Below are 15,693 nucleotides of genomic sequence, written 5' to 3'. Positions count from 1 at the left end.
CTATCAAAAGTTTATGTCCTCCTTCGACCCCGAAAGGTACTACATCGGCATCGACCTCCTATAGACCTCGCAATTTTTTTTACGACCACCTCTCGCTCGATCTAACCGAATCCTCTTTCTCTTTGACCCACGCCGGCATTTTTCTCGTTCACGTAATGTGAGGATGGTTCCACCTAACCCCATCCTCTCCTCTGTTCATTATATTTTTTTCCTAGGGACAAGGGCAGAGCGATTTGAGGAGGGCAGGGAAATGGTGTCTGGGGTGAGATGTGAAAAGAAAAGGACCGAGAGAGGAAAGGAGGGAAGAAAGAGAGAGAGAGGGACAGACGTGCTCTCCTTTTACAGCGTTGTAGGGCGAAGTAATGGGTCTGCACAAGAAAGGAGAGTGGGAGAGGGGGGGGTAGTGATGAAAGCGGGGAAAGAGAGGGCGGGAGGAGGACGGAGCGGCGGCAGCCAGTTTCGGGCGTCTTCGCACCGCGCGACGCCTCCGACTACAAAACCACTCGGACGGCCATTCGAATGGGCACACGTCACGTGCGTCCTCCGGGGCCAGTCGTTTGTTTGCGTGTACGTCTGTGTGTGTGTGTACGAGTGGGTGCATGCACCTAAAGCTAAGGGACCAGTCCTCTTTGGGGTGGGGGCGAGACGAGCTTCCAGAAATGTCCTCCGTGGAGTCGGAGGGGTTGGGAGGGGGGAAGAGGAGGAATGAGGTAGGGCGGGGCAGACATGGGGGATATATAGTATAGTGGGTATATAGGGAACTTAAAGACAGTATACGTGGGTAAAGCTGCAGGAAAGAATGATCGAGGTCGTGCGTTCGTTCGATCGAAATAAAACTCCTGGCACTTGGAAAAATAAATTAGAGGTGGTAGCAGTTAAACTTTGCTATTTACACGCTGGAGAACAAGCTACTCCCTGATTGTCTTTTTGTAGTTAAATGGTATTTTAATATTATTCGTTCTACAACCTAACCGGTGGTCAATCTAGGTAACCAGGCGATTGGCATGTTTCGTATTGCTGCTGCGAATATGGAGGGGGTTTGTAATTCAAGTGTGTCTCGGCTACTGTTTCGCTAAATGTTGATATTCTTCCTTAAAGAGAGCATTATTGGTGCCTCAGTGCAATATAATTTCCTAGGTGATTTAAATTGGCGTTTAAAGGCGATTCCTGAGTAATGGAAGTCAGTATGCCCAGATGTGATAAATTTTGTAGAGAAGGAAACTCCTCGAAATTAGAGAAGGAAAAATCTCCATTAAAAGCTTTAAAACGCTCTCCTTTATACATGCATATGATTGATATTTAAAAAAAAACACTATATATAGTATTATATATATATATATATATATATATATATATATATACATGCATGTGATTGATATTTTTTTTAAATACACTATATATAGTATTATATATATATATATATATATATATATATATATATATATATATATATATATATATATATATATATATATATATAATACTATATATAGTGTATTTTTAAAAAATATCAATCATATGCATGTATAAAGGAGAGCGTTTTAAAGCTTTTAATGGAGATTATTATATATATATATCTATATATATATCTATATATATATATATATATATATATATATATATATATATATATATATATATATATATATATATATATATATATATCTGGTAACTTCCTAATGCCGACATATTTCTGCATTTATGGCAAATACGAAATATTAGGTGCCCCCGGTGTGAAATGACCCAGGTCGTCGAAGCAACCAAAAATCGCGATTGTTACTGAGTGATCGGGTCACGAATGTTTTCTGTATTATGTCATTTCGATAGTGGTGCCTCTGGTGGAATCTCCCCTATGCTGTGCGCCCACGTGGTGACACCATATGTAGATGTAGACTAAGATGCCATTCGACTTAAGCAACAGGCGGAAAACAACTGCGGGCACAAGTCCAGCTGGCGCCTCAGAACACTAGCAGGTATGATGTGACATATTCTTTCCCACCTATCACCTTCCGGTTGATGGGGCTGGTTTCCAAAGTAAGAACGGAAGTAGAGTTTTGTTAGTCATTATTTCTGCCAAATGAATCTAGGCATGCAAAAAGTTTCGTTAATAATGCGGTGGCCCTTATTTTAGACGCTCGCGAAAAGAGCCGAGACGCTTCTCATTTGCTCCAAAACACCATCCTCTCCTAAATTTGTCTATAAGTATCCGTCTTTTATTCCTGTAATGAATGTGTTGATTATTCTTGCAATAATTGTCCAACTCATATAATCGTCAGAGAATGACTTTTCAAGTAGTTAAAAAGGTGACCTCTAACTTTTATCTAAAAATAAACTATTTTCCATTGTTCACACGATACCTTATCATCACCAAACTCTATAAAAATTGGTCAAAATAAATACAGTTGGCATATGCTGTTAACAATGGTAGCTGTTAGTTAGTGTCAGTGTTATTGGTTCCTATGTGTTTCATTCTAACGATTCGCGTCAGTGTTGCGAATCCGTAGCGTGTCCGCAGATTAAGACGAAAGTTACTTCTACGTCTACACGGTAACCTTCAAGTCACCGCTAGGGTATTTGGCAGGGGGTGATTCCACATAAAGCATCCAACATCAGCGTTAAATTTTTCTCAATTGTTACTTCCTAGTCAATATGTAAAATACGAGAATTTCAATTACTGGAAATAATCATGACTATAGTTACATGCACTAGGGATCAGTGCAAAGTAATTCTCCATGAATGCGAGAAGAGCTTCTAGTAGCAAAAAGAAAAATAAAATGAGAGTCATATAAAATAATGGCGTCATGCTAGGCTGGTTAGAAGAAAATTTTTCTTATTTTTTTCGTTCGTATTTATTTTGATTCCCAATTGTTTAATGAAAAAGAACATAATTTAATCTGCCGTTTCCACTTGCACTTAATCCGTACATATGTATTCATAGCTGTAGATTGTATGTGGTTGTATGTTTACTACTGTATACCATGTGCGAGGTGGTATAGAATTTAATGCAATTAAATGTATCGTAATACATTTGGGTTTCCATAGTTAACAGTAATTTCTTCAGAAAAAACAAAATATCATATTTTTCTGTCACTATAATCTCACGGCAAAAAGTGAAAAAAGACATAACTTCACAATGACTAGTTTATATGACTTGTATACCAGTATGCTACACAATTAATTCCATACTTAAGTCATAAGCTTTCTTCTTTGTATAGGTTAAAGTAAAAATAAGGGTGACCAATCTCTTTCACTCTCACGTCTACCTTAGGTCTTATGGGATGATTGATCATGTAGAATCAATGAATCAGGTGTGAAATTCAACCGAATAGTTGTGCGAGATGACTGTCCTCCTCCATGAATAAAGCCTGGATATGATATATTTATATTAATGAAAGTCTTTAAAAGAAACGGCGTGAAAATTAAGGATTACGAGCTAATTTACTTTACCGTAAACACTGATGAGACTGCCCACTGCCTTTTGCACTGGTGAACTTATTGAAACTCACGTGGTGCAAATGAATGCCAATTGTGAAAATGCCTTTGGAGCAATAAACACAAAACGGCAACCAGTGAAAACACCTTATTCCAATGTGCACAATTAAATCATCGGGTTTAATATTTCCGAGTAAAATGCCACAAATGAAGTATTTTTCACATCGATACGCACTTCGGTATTTGAGTTTCGAACTGACACAACGATGTGAGATAGTTATGCAAAGTCATGGCTTTAAATGTAACGGTGATCTCTTTAATGGACAGTTTTACAATAGGGTGCCCGAAGAAGCAAGGATAAATTAGCCAAATTACGTAAATACTATCGCATAGTAGGATCTACAACCAAAGCATCGTGAAAAGGCATTCACTAAAATCTTCGGATCAAATTAGTTTTAATTTTTACATAGCGTTTATCTTAATTTAATTGTTAACTCTTTTATTTAATTTTAACATAACGTTTATCAATTCTTAATCGGTTAGATTTGCCTCTACTGGCATATAAGATTGCCACTGATCATTCAGGCTGTTAATGCATATAACCGAACTTTGAAAGAAATAGCAAATTTAGATCTACGTTCACTAATATTTCTGCTGGTTTCTGAAGCTTTTCCTTGAAATGTAGTATTCAAGTAACTCTTGTAACTCATTGATGTGGAAAGCAGGAATAGGATCGGATTGTTGGAAAAAATAGATCTTATGATCGTAAACTATTTTTTGGTGCTGCTAATAAATTTAAATGTTAGTTGGAAATATCACTGTGTAACTCTTAAATTCATAAGTGAAGAAAAAATTTTTAGTTAAAATCGATGCCTATTTATATGCATTGAAATTACTTGAATCCTTATGGTTTAACTCATTATTGACACTATCGATTCAAAAGTTTTCATCATCATTCCACTGAATCATTTCTTCTTCATCAATGCTCGGTTTCTATGAAATAAAACAAGCCCTGTGTTCCACACCCCTTGTCCCTTGAATATGAATGAGTCATACTTCTCTTCATCCTTCCTTCCACAAATTATACACATAAGGTCATTATGTCTTCTTCGTCTAACGAAATCCTCATCAACACCGGCGTAATGAAGTATCATACTATTTGTCCAGTGCACATCGAAGCTCACCATGCTACATGCTAAGAAGCATGCAACTTGTCACGCTAGTTGCCACGCCACCTGCCACTGCTGCTCCTGTGTGAATGCTGCCTTTGTCTCTCCATGGTTGTTATCTCCTCCCGTTTTACCATGTAAACTGCTGCTCGGAGCCGTCTTAAGGTCCCTTCTTTAGTTATTCATTTATTTGCCTTGAGGCTGCATCCAGACTAGCAATTATGGAAGATGAATCTTTCAAAAGGCCCATCATCCGACTATTCAGTTTCACCTAAAACGCTATTGTGAAAACAATTTGTTTTTCACGGATGGTAAGCGTATTTGATTATAGCCGCGCTTGGATTTTGAATTGTATAGACTGGTGGACATGGCTGGTCCGTGATTTTACTGTCAACATGTCGGTGAGCGTCCGTTGTAATTCTGTCACTTGCAAGGTTAAGCGGGAGTGTATTTCTTTTTACTGGCCGCAAAAAAGAAGCACGAGTGGAAGAAGGGAGCAAAAAAGCGTGAGAAGTTTGAGGATGGGGAATGAATTGAGAACCAACTTCTGGAGGGTATGGGGGACTGGGAGCAACTAGGAAATGTAAGAAGTGGAGCGGAGGGATGAGGAATAAGAAGTCGGAGGAAATGGGAGATTTAGAAGGTGAGGTGCATGAAAGATGAGACGGAATGAGTCAATGGTTGGTTAGCTCGAGAGGGATGGTCGCTCGCTCTCTAAGGAGGCCCTTGGGTGAGAGACAAAACCCCGGGGGGATTCGCCTTCTTCATATGTATCAACGTTCGCACGCTCTTCGAATCCGTAAGAATTTTTCATTTGGAAACCAAAACACGCATTTGCTCTGGTACTCCCGGAATTGGGCACAAAAAAAGGTGAAATTTCTCGCCGTTTCCTAAAGAACAGCATATTGACTCTTGAGATATACATCCTTTCTGTTAAGTCAATTGAGCACATTTGTATTTATTTTCTCATTAGGTTTATCCTTAATTATTCTTACTGTTTCCTTCAGGTTAAGATGGTGAATTCGTTTCTCTGAGCACCTAAGTCGGGTGCAGATGGAATTGTTAGATCAGCTGAAATTTAAAAATCTGAAAAAATATAAGATTGTGAACAAATTTATTTAATTGTTTAATATCGTGCGGGCAGTTTGATAAACTCTCGAATGCAATAAATTTGGATACTGTGCCCACCAAGTTAGTCAGTTAGTTAATTGGTTTGCCTGCTAGCACAGCGTTCCATTCCCGCTATGGGTATCTCGTATATGATGTGTTATCATAGAACTTTCATTTTTTTATTTATCGTGTGATTTGATCTTAAACGAAGGGAATTGTAAAACCATAATTAATGTGGTTACATCCCAAAGTATACCCTGCGGAAAGAGAGCTTAACTTATTGCTAAAAAACTACCTTATAGACAGGGAGTAATGTAAAGAAAGCTTCGATGTGTAGGAGATAATGTATATTGACGGTGCGTTATTATTTAGATTTTTCATAATGGTCCGGTCATCCATCGAGAACCTTTTTTTGTATAAAAGATTCCACTTAAATAGTGGTTCTCGCAAAAATGGTACACCCGAGTTTTTATTACTTTCCTCGGAAGCTTGGAACGAGTTTTTTCTTGCCAGGTTCTCTTTAGTAATTCCCGACTGTATAGACCTCTCACTTCGTTAAGTGGAAGAGCTGACTCCCATCAAGGAAAAAAAGAGGTGTGTCTTTCTCATAATCTGCGCTTTGCACTTCGATAAAAAAAATCCGCAGTTCTCATTCAATACCATTTAGGGTTGAATTTTATAGAGACAACGACTGACAGATGTCATATTTCATTTTTATCCGCCCGAGCTTAATCTTCGATCACGTAGCCTATATTTTCATACTTTGTCATTCCTAATTTTCATTGCCTAAAAATACCACTGCCAGAAACTTGTCTCGTATGATTAGGCTACTTTTAAAAACTTTGGTACTGGAGCACAATTGAAGATTTACAAGCCATTTTACATCTATTGTTCGAACCATGGGATTTATGAAACACGGGGATCGAGATGGTGCGGGGGCTAACGTACTGGCTTCCCACCCAGAGGGCGCGGGTTTAAATCCCCGCGGTGTTGAATATTTTTCAGAGGTATCTCGATCCCTACTAGAGGTGCTTTGTGGAGGGCACTTTGAGTGAGTACGCCGTCCGTCGGATGGGACGTTAAACTGCGGACCCCTTGGCGCCTTTCGTAAATAGTAAGCTAATGCCGACGCCGGGTTTCTCTCCACCCTTCATCCTTTCCTGTCCATCTCCTATGGCGCAAATGACCTCAGTTGTCGATCGCCTCCCCTTAAAACTACTACTTCTTTACGAAACACACCTAGTGCCTACCTCTGAAAGATGCGTAAATATAGATCATGCCTAGTTTATGTTAATTCACCCCTAACCACAGGCCTTAGTGGTGACTTAAAAGGGTACCATGAAGATAACCTATCCTTAGTATTTCCTAGGTAGATAGTACATATCGCGTATCCTAAGTCGTGCATCCGCGTAACAGCCGATATGAAATATGAGACATTGTCACGGTGGAGGCAAATTCCGGACCCGGAAAAAAGGGGGAGGGGAAGAAAACAAAAGATAAATACTGATTTCGCGGCGACTCTTTCCCTCTCCAATCCATTCCTCTCCTCCATAAAGATCCCAGCTCTTTCACGATTCTAAATTATCATTCTTTTACCTTCCTCCTTTACAAAATACCCGATACGACAAATCGGTAGGGGAGGGAAGAAAGTTTTCCTCAGCTTTGAGATTAGCGGAGCCGAAAGGGGAGAGGGTGCGGTAGGGTTTTCAGCTCTCGACCTGGGGAAAAAAATAAGAAAAGGTTGGCGAACATTGAGGGAACAATGCAGAAAAGTTGCGTTCCAGTGAAGGGCGAACGATTTCTGTGATTCACTGTTAAAATAAGGGGCCACGCGTAGAGAGGAGCCATATTGGATAAATTTATCTTCCTAATCCTAATCCCATTATAATAAAAGTATTCCATGAATTTTTGACATGTTTGTATTTGTTTCAAAGCGCATTTGTTTTTATTGACGTATCATGTGACATCATCCGCTCCAACACTTGCACTTGGTCGAATATATTTAACAACCCTACGTATAAAATTTAGAATTAGATAGAACTATAAAAGCATTACTTACGAGGATTATGGTCAAGTATTAATTATTGCTAAAATAATCTAGATAGAAACTTAATTTTTATTTTTTATTCTTAAGACTTCTCTGCATAGTCACCATCCAGAAATATACATTCCTCCCAGCGTGTGAGCATTCGAAGGTCATCATTGTAGAGCCCTGCAGGTTGAGTCGAAAACCATTGTTCCACCTGCTGAATAACGTCACTTGTGTTGTTAAGTCTCCCAACCCATGGTGGTTTTTATAGGTCTGGGAATGAGAAAAGGTGGTTTGAGGTAAGATCGGGAGAATACGGTGGTTGTGGGAAAATTTTAAATCCACATCGCTTTAATGGCCGTTCGCGCCATGTTTGCTACTGAAAAGCAGTAGTAGTAGTCGTCTCGTTCTTTCACTTTTGACATGTGCAGTTCTTAGTTTATAATTTTCCACACCCTGCTATAGCTAAGATCAGTCTCAATTATGAACATTTAAATGGTTTCTCTTCTGTCTTATCGGAAATAGCCCTCAACTTTCTTCACTAGAGCAGCACAGTATTGTCTGTGAGTGATGGTCTTCCACTTCTTAGGTCGTCTGTGAGGGACATGTTAAAAATTCCATTTCCATCTCACAACTGCGTCATGTGACGAGCTATCATTTCGGCAAACAACCGTCATTTCATCATGGATTTACCCGGAACTGTAATGTTTGAAATGAAGGGACTTAATTCAACTACGAGCCTCCTCTAGCTTCTCCAAACTGCGAGTTACTTCGATCTACGGCTTTCTAAATCAAAATTAAATAATATCTAGCTTATAGCTGTTAGATATGCTATATTTTTAATGAAATTATAACATTCCCGGATCCTCTTTAGCAATTGGTTCCTGAATATTTTTATTACTTATTATATACGTATTCCTGTGCTGAATTTCTCTCTGTGGTTCGGTTCCGTCGAGTTCCGTTATTCCTAGAAACGTTGAGTTTGGAAAAAACTTTACTGGATCCCAGTCTATCCATAATGCGCTGAAGGGCCATAAAAAACATCATTTTATCGAGAAAAATACTTGTCTTTTTCACGCGAGAAATCTTTATAAAATTAATGGCTAAAAAGGAAAAGCCATGCTATAAAATTCTTTGCGAATTGTATTACGCCAAAATCTAGCGGCTATAACGAGGGGCTGAAAATCTCATTTTCCCAAAGTCCAATTCACTGTAAGACTTGGAGGTAGGACATGGTTATATCCTAAAAAGCGTATCCAGAAAATTTGTACGAGGGATGTTATTTATCTTTTCAGCCTAATAATGAAAAGACAGTAATAGCTTTATTGTATGTCGAAGTATTCTCCATGATAATCAATACACTTTTGCATGCGCTCGATTCAATTTTCGTAACACTTTTTCCACTCCGATTGAGGTACCTCCAAAACATGGTTTTTGAATGTATCAACGGCTTCTTCAGGCGCCGAAAAAGGTTGGCCGCGCAATTTTTTCTTGACAAACGGGTCAAATAAAAAAGAAGTCATTTGGTGCTAAATCAGGGCTGTACGGAGGATGACCCATCAGTTCGAAGTTATGGCCAGTCAAATAGGTAGTTGTCTCAGCCTTTCTGTGAGAGCTTGCATTGCCATGATGAATAAAGATCTTTCGTTCCGATTATTTTTCCGTATTTCACCAAACACTTCTGGCAAACAAATGCTCGTGTACCATTAAGAATCCCCAGTTTTAAGTTGCTCTAACGGTACGGTTGCCCCATATTCATGTATGCTGAAGAAACAGGCGTTCATTTGCTTCAATGTGATTCGTGAACGAATCACTTTTGTCGGATTTGACTCGTTTTGGAAGACCCATATAGTGGATTGCTGTTTTTTTTCGGGCTCCTACGCATAGATCCAAGATTCATCACCTGTGTAGAAGTCATACACCGCGATTATATTTGTTGAGCATTTCTATTTACCAGTTGACACGGGCATATTTTTGTGTTTTGGTCAAATTATGCGGGATTTAACGCCAAAAAATGGTTTTCAAAGCTAAATGTTCATGCAATATCTTATTGCTCGTCATTCTAATCCACAAGGATGCCTCAATCTCACGATGAGTCACATGATTTATGTTGCTTTACTAGTTCTTGCACAGCATCAATTTGTTCTGGCACAACAACTGATTTTGGACGACCCTCACGACTTTCGTCGCTGAGCGAACCGCGGCGCATCGTTATACCACCGTTTTACAGGGACAAAGGATGGGGCTTCATCACCAAAAGTGGTAGTAGGTTGATTGACTCCTGTCTTGAAAATCCACGTCGAAAGTCGTAAAAAATCAACGCACGAAAGTGATCACGAGTTAACTCCTTTTTTTTGCTGAAACAAAATTTTTGAGTCACTGTAAATAACACAAGTTATGATCAAGCAACAGAATGTTCTGAAAAAATTTAGCGTTCAAAGGGCAAAACTTTGAGATGGAAATTTGAGATGACGCCTAAAGCACTTAGTGTTGTCAAGGCTCAAAATATAATTATCAACCCTAGTTCATGCTTTCTCTGGAAAGCATAGGAAGTATATGAACTTGGTGGTTTGATTTTGATAGGAATTTAAATGTATTAATAACATTGTTTCAATATGAAGAAAATCATTTGGTAGTCAACTGAGGGCAGAATGGCATAAGAATATTTACTTAGAAGAAACTAGCTTCGTCATGCTTTAATTAAGTCCTTAGAGTAATATCCTGCGGAGAATTACAAGTATATTCAGGGTGAGATGGAAATCACCATGTAAAGACATAGGTGATAGAGAAATATAATTCCGAATCCATTTTTGAGACTTTAGTTGAAGGCTAGACAAGCCTTCGAGTTGATTACTGTCGTTTTCCTTTAAGAAAGGTGAGAACCTACTAAGACCGACCACGTATTTTCTTAGAGGTTTTTTCCAGCCACATAAATATTTCCCACCTTGGACATTGATCAAAATGCAGTCCTGCTATTGAAATGTGTGACCTTATAAATCATATTAGAATACCAAAGGCTGAAAATAGAATTCTAAGCAAGAGTCGCGGACCGTACGTGAACCCCAATGATTCGCCCCTATACATCCCAGCTAAAGTTCGTCATTTCATTTCCGGCCCAATATGATTTCAAGGGCGAGTTTGGGCAACTAAAGGGCAACTCGATTTTCTCGGAAGAGGAACACTCACCCTTACCTCCCTCTCCCTTGGACGTTCTAACTTTCAAGCTCCTCAAGAAACTCTGTAAGGAGAAAAAAGAATTTATATATATGTATATTATCGAGCGCCCTGCCTCCGAAATGGGAAGACTGAAGGTCAAAGTTCTCATCCCCACGCAGTGCATAGCTTAGCGGCGCTCAGCTCACCTTCTTGACCGCTCTGGTAGTCGCCGGGCCACGACGGAAGGAAGGTAAGGAAGGGAGGAGAGGCGTGTGGCGAGGAATATTCGAATTGACGGCCGGACGGAGGAGTGGGATGTCGCGGCAATAGGGGGGGGGAGGTTGGTTTGGAGATGCGGACGACTTAAGTCGCTGTTCTCACGATTTGGCCGGGAGTCAAGAAAACCGTCTTCCTCCTATTTACCTGACTCCCCCCTTCGAGTCTCCCTCCATCTCCCCTCGGCAGTCTTTCTTTCTCGCTTCCTTCATTGCTTTCCCCTGACCCGCTCGACGCCGGATGGGGGAGTTTGCTTCCGCCCACTCATTCGATTCAGCCCCCACGATGCAGTATTTGCTAACCCTCGTGGCAAATGACTGCCATGGTTCTACCCACGCATCCTCCCTCCCACTCGCCGTATCCTCCCACGAAAAGCAGTATTGCTTACCGTTCGAAAAGTCGGAGATAGGTTTAAATTTCTATTATCTGGCGTAATTGTTCCAAGAGAAAACCAGGAGCTTGGTAAACAAGCCCATCTCGAGTAAATTATCCGGGGTGTTGTGCGGTAAAAATATTCTTGTAAGTGGATTCCCGACCTGGTAGTAGTAGTTTTTAGGGGAGGCGACCGACAGCTAAGGTCATTTGCGCCATAGGGGATGGACAGGAAAGGATGAAGGGTGGAGAGAAACCCGGCGTCGGCATTAGCTTACTATTTACGAAAGGCGCCAAGGGGTCCGCAGTTTAACGTCCCATCCGACGGACGGCGTACTCACTCAAAGTGCCCTCCACAAAGCACCTCTAGTAGGGATCGAGATACCTCTGAAAAATATTCAACACCGCGGGGATTTGAACCCGCACCCTCAGGGTGGGAAGCCAGTACGTTAGCCCCCGCACCATCTCGATCCCCTCCCGACCTGGTTCTCGGCTAATTTTTATTTTGGTAGTCTCCAGGATTTACCGTCTTGTCGTTAAAAATTTGTCCGTCAGCATTGTATTCTTCGGTTTCATGCAAGAAGTTGTTAGAGGTAAGACCACATTTATTGGTGATGGTATATATTTGACCATTTTTAATGATGAATTCAAAATTTTATACATTTTCTTGCAAAAATAGAAAAATAAAGTCACAATAATTAAAGCTTTATATGCTCACCACCTCATTTGAGTACTATATCCTGTGAGCCATCAAGAGGGCTTGTGGCAGAGCGTGTAAGGACAACCGAATTTATTGCGTAATTGTGACTCAGCGTGAAGTATTCCTTTATGGTATGTGAGATGATGATGATTTCGGGTTTTTATTACTGTTACGAGTATTTTGATACTTGATTGTAACTTTGTTAGGACGGCGAATTTTCAAGAATTTCAAGTCCTGGACCATCTCTATGTTATTTTATTACCGGCTTCCAATTTGCCATTATACAGGTACAAGAAGTAAGGAGTCATAACAATGTTATGTGTGAAGTAGAATCGTAAGTCGTGTGATTAAATCTCAACCATGTATGTTTTTTTATGCCTTCAAAAAGACATACTCCGTATACAAATCCGTTCTATGTGCTTTCTCATGATAATTTTTCATATACATAATGTACCTTCAATGAGCTTTACCCCGCTCAGAATTGTTATCACTATTTTCTATTATTATCCTAAAGATTCAATGGATACTCAAAATGCGTCCAGCAATGCGTAACATTAGTTCTTCTTACATAATCATTACTTTTTCCTAAAAACAACCTACTCAAGCTTCATTTTGACCAGACCTGGATTCTGTTTTAGTTTACCAAATTCTCGGTTGGAGTAGGAATTGGCTCCCAGTTACTTTACCTATTCCGAGTTACTAAGTTTGTTTTGTCCAACCCAGACTATGATATACTACCTTGATCAAAAATTTCCCGGAATTTATTCAGAAAATTAAAAATACAAGTTTATTCATCTAAATCTATATTGTCCCCTTCAAAGTAATCCCCATCGACTGCAACACACTTATGCCAGCGCTTGATCCAATCCTCGAAACATTTTTTATATTCGGTTTTCGGTATGTCCATCAGTGCTTCCTGCGATTTTTCCATTACTTCCTCTCGGCTGCTAAAACGCGTTCCCCGTAATGGTTTTTTAACTCGATTGAACAGAAAGAAGTCACAGGGAGCCAAATCAGGTGAATTCGGTGGCTGTTGGATGGTATTTGTTGCATTTTTCGTCAAAAAATTACGAATAATGATAGCACTGTGCGACGGTGCGTTATCATGGTGCAAAATCCACGAGTTTTCTGCCCACATTTCTGGTCTCTTTCGGCGAATTGCTTCACGCAAACGTCTCATAACGCCCAAATAATACTCTTTGTTTACTGTCTGGCCTTCTGGCAAAAATTCATGATGCACTACACCGTTGTAATCCATGAAAACCGTCAGCATTGCCTTCTTTTTTGACTGAAAACGACGTGGTTTTTTTGGTCTCGGCTCATTTGGTGAACGCCATTCACTTGCCTGATGTCTGGATTGCGTGTCGTACTCATAAACCCACGTCTCGTCTCCAGTAATGATCCTTTTGATGAATGTGGGATCGGATTCAGCCTCGCAAATCATGTCTTTTGCGACGTCAACACGGTCTCTTTTTTGCATGAAATTGAGGTCTTTTGGCATGCTACACGACGGAAACCCAAATCATTAACCACAATGTCTTGGGCGGATCCATAGGCAATGTTCAAGTCCTCCGCTATTTCTCTGATGGTTAATTTGCGGTTATTGACCAACATTTCTTTTACTTTATCAATTTTTTCACCGACTTTCGATGTCGATGGTCTGCCACTGCGTTCATCATCTTCGATTGACTCACGACCACTTCTGAACCGCTCGTGCCACTGGTAAACGACCGTTTTTTTTAGAGAATCGTTGCCGAAACACTTTTCCAACATTTCCAACGTCCGTGCGCCACTAAATCCGTTTTTTACGCAATATTTATTACAAGTTCGTTGTTGGAAATTTAAATCCATTTCTGAAATTGTAAAAAATCGCCAACACACACAGAGATAGATGTACTCTTGGCTACGTAACTTTTGCAATTTCAAGTTATGACACTAAGATTTAAAGGGAATATCAACAACAGATGTACCAATTTAACAAAAAAAACAGAACTCAAATCGGAACGATGGGAGCGCCACACGGTGGTTATTCCGGGAACTTTTTGATCAATAGTATGATATCTATTTCCCATTTTATTTACTCCATAATATTATTAATTTATATTATATAAGATTTAATTCTTAACCCAACTTCCGAAACCACCCGATATGTTAAGTCGTTAATATTGTTCAAAGTCGTGATGAAATAATTTCACCTTGCCTGACATTCTGTTTCACAATGAGCGTGTTTTCTTTATATTCACATTAAATATCTTTTGATTTATTTTTTTACTTTTGAATGTGATATTCCTAGGCATTCCAGTGTCACTCTAACTTCTCCGTGGTGCAATCTTGGCTATTTACCTTTGCACTTACGTTTGTCTGAAGGGAATCCTCTATTCGGAATGTGTATTATATTTCAAAATATCTTTCATGTATTCCCAATTTTGGCATTTTGGGCTTTTAAGCGTTTCCAATCGCAAACTCTGTTAAATATTTTTTTCGTTATCACCGAAACTCATTATAATTTACTTATTACATTGACGGTACTTTCTTCTTCGAGATGTTTTGCGAAATTGACTTTTATTGTCACAAATAATTATAATTTGAAGCATGGAAACCAGTCATAGAAAAAAAGATACAGTCATAGAAAGTACATTTCCTCAACGAACACTTTAAACATGTGTTATGGGAATACGTATATCTGAAGAATTGTGTCTTAGAAATCTGGCTCCTATCTACCCTGCAATAAATTTCTACATGAACTATCAACGGTAGAAAATCGCCAGCAACGATAATAATACTGTTGTGAGATTTTGAGCCAATTTTTAGGTTTTCGGAAAAGATATATTAGCAGAGCATCTTATAATTTGTGCATGGGAATGTCACCTAGATCTCAAGAATGAAATCATTTTTCAAGTTTTTCATAGACCCCAAGTTTCTACACTTGACACTAACTAAATGCCACTTTAGTTTAAATCACAGCTGAAAGTATTCTTGCTGTGGCTCCTATCGTTTCAACAAAAAATAACTTTTGCGTAATTATAGCATTCTTATAGATCTATTGAGTTTTCCTATCTTTAAATATTCCAGTGAAAGCAACAGCTAAAAAGTGGTTGCCGGAAGACGTGTTTTCACAAAAGTCATGCACGGTCCATTTAAATAAAACGTTAGAAAGCGTTTGGAAATGTAAATATTTTGGAAATATATAAATGCATCTGTCATTTTAAATAACTTTATAACCTCATATTAATTAATTTTCAACAAATACCCTACACAGGGGTCGATCTGCTTGTTTTGATTTCACTAGAATGAGGATTCACGTGGTCGGATATGAATTGGACAGGAAACATACATTATGAACAAAACATACAGTATATAGGTACTGAGAGAGATTTTTGGAGAAATATTTATGGGAACAGTGTTTGGGGTTGTTGCAAAATTATGAAAATACCGCAGGGGGACTGGGT

This window comes from Hetaerina americana, unplaced genomic scaffold, assembly GCF_022747635.1.
Source record: "Hetaerina americana unplaced genomic scaffold, ioHetAmer1.1.p SCAF_4, whole genome shotgun sequence".
Lineage (NCBI taxonomy): Eukaryota > Metazoa > Arthropoda > Insecta > Odonata > Calopterygidae > Hetaerina > Hetaerina americana.
This window is presented reverse-complemented; position numbering follows the sequence as displayed.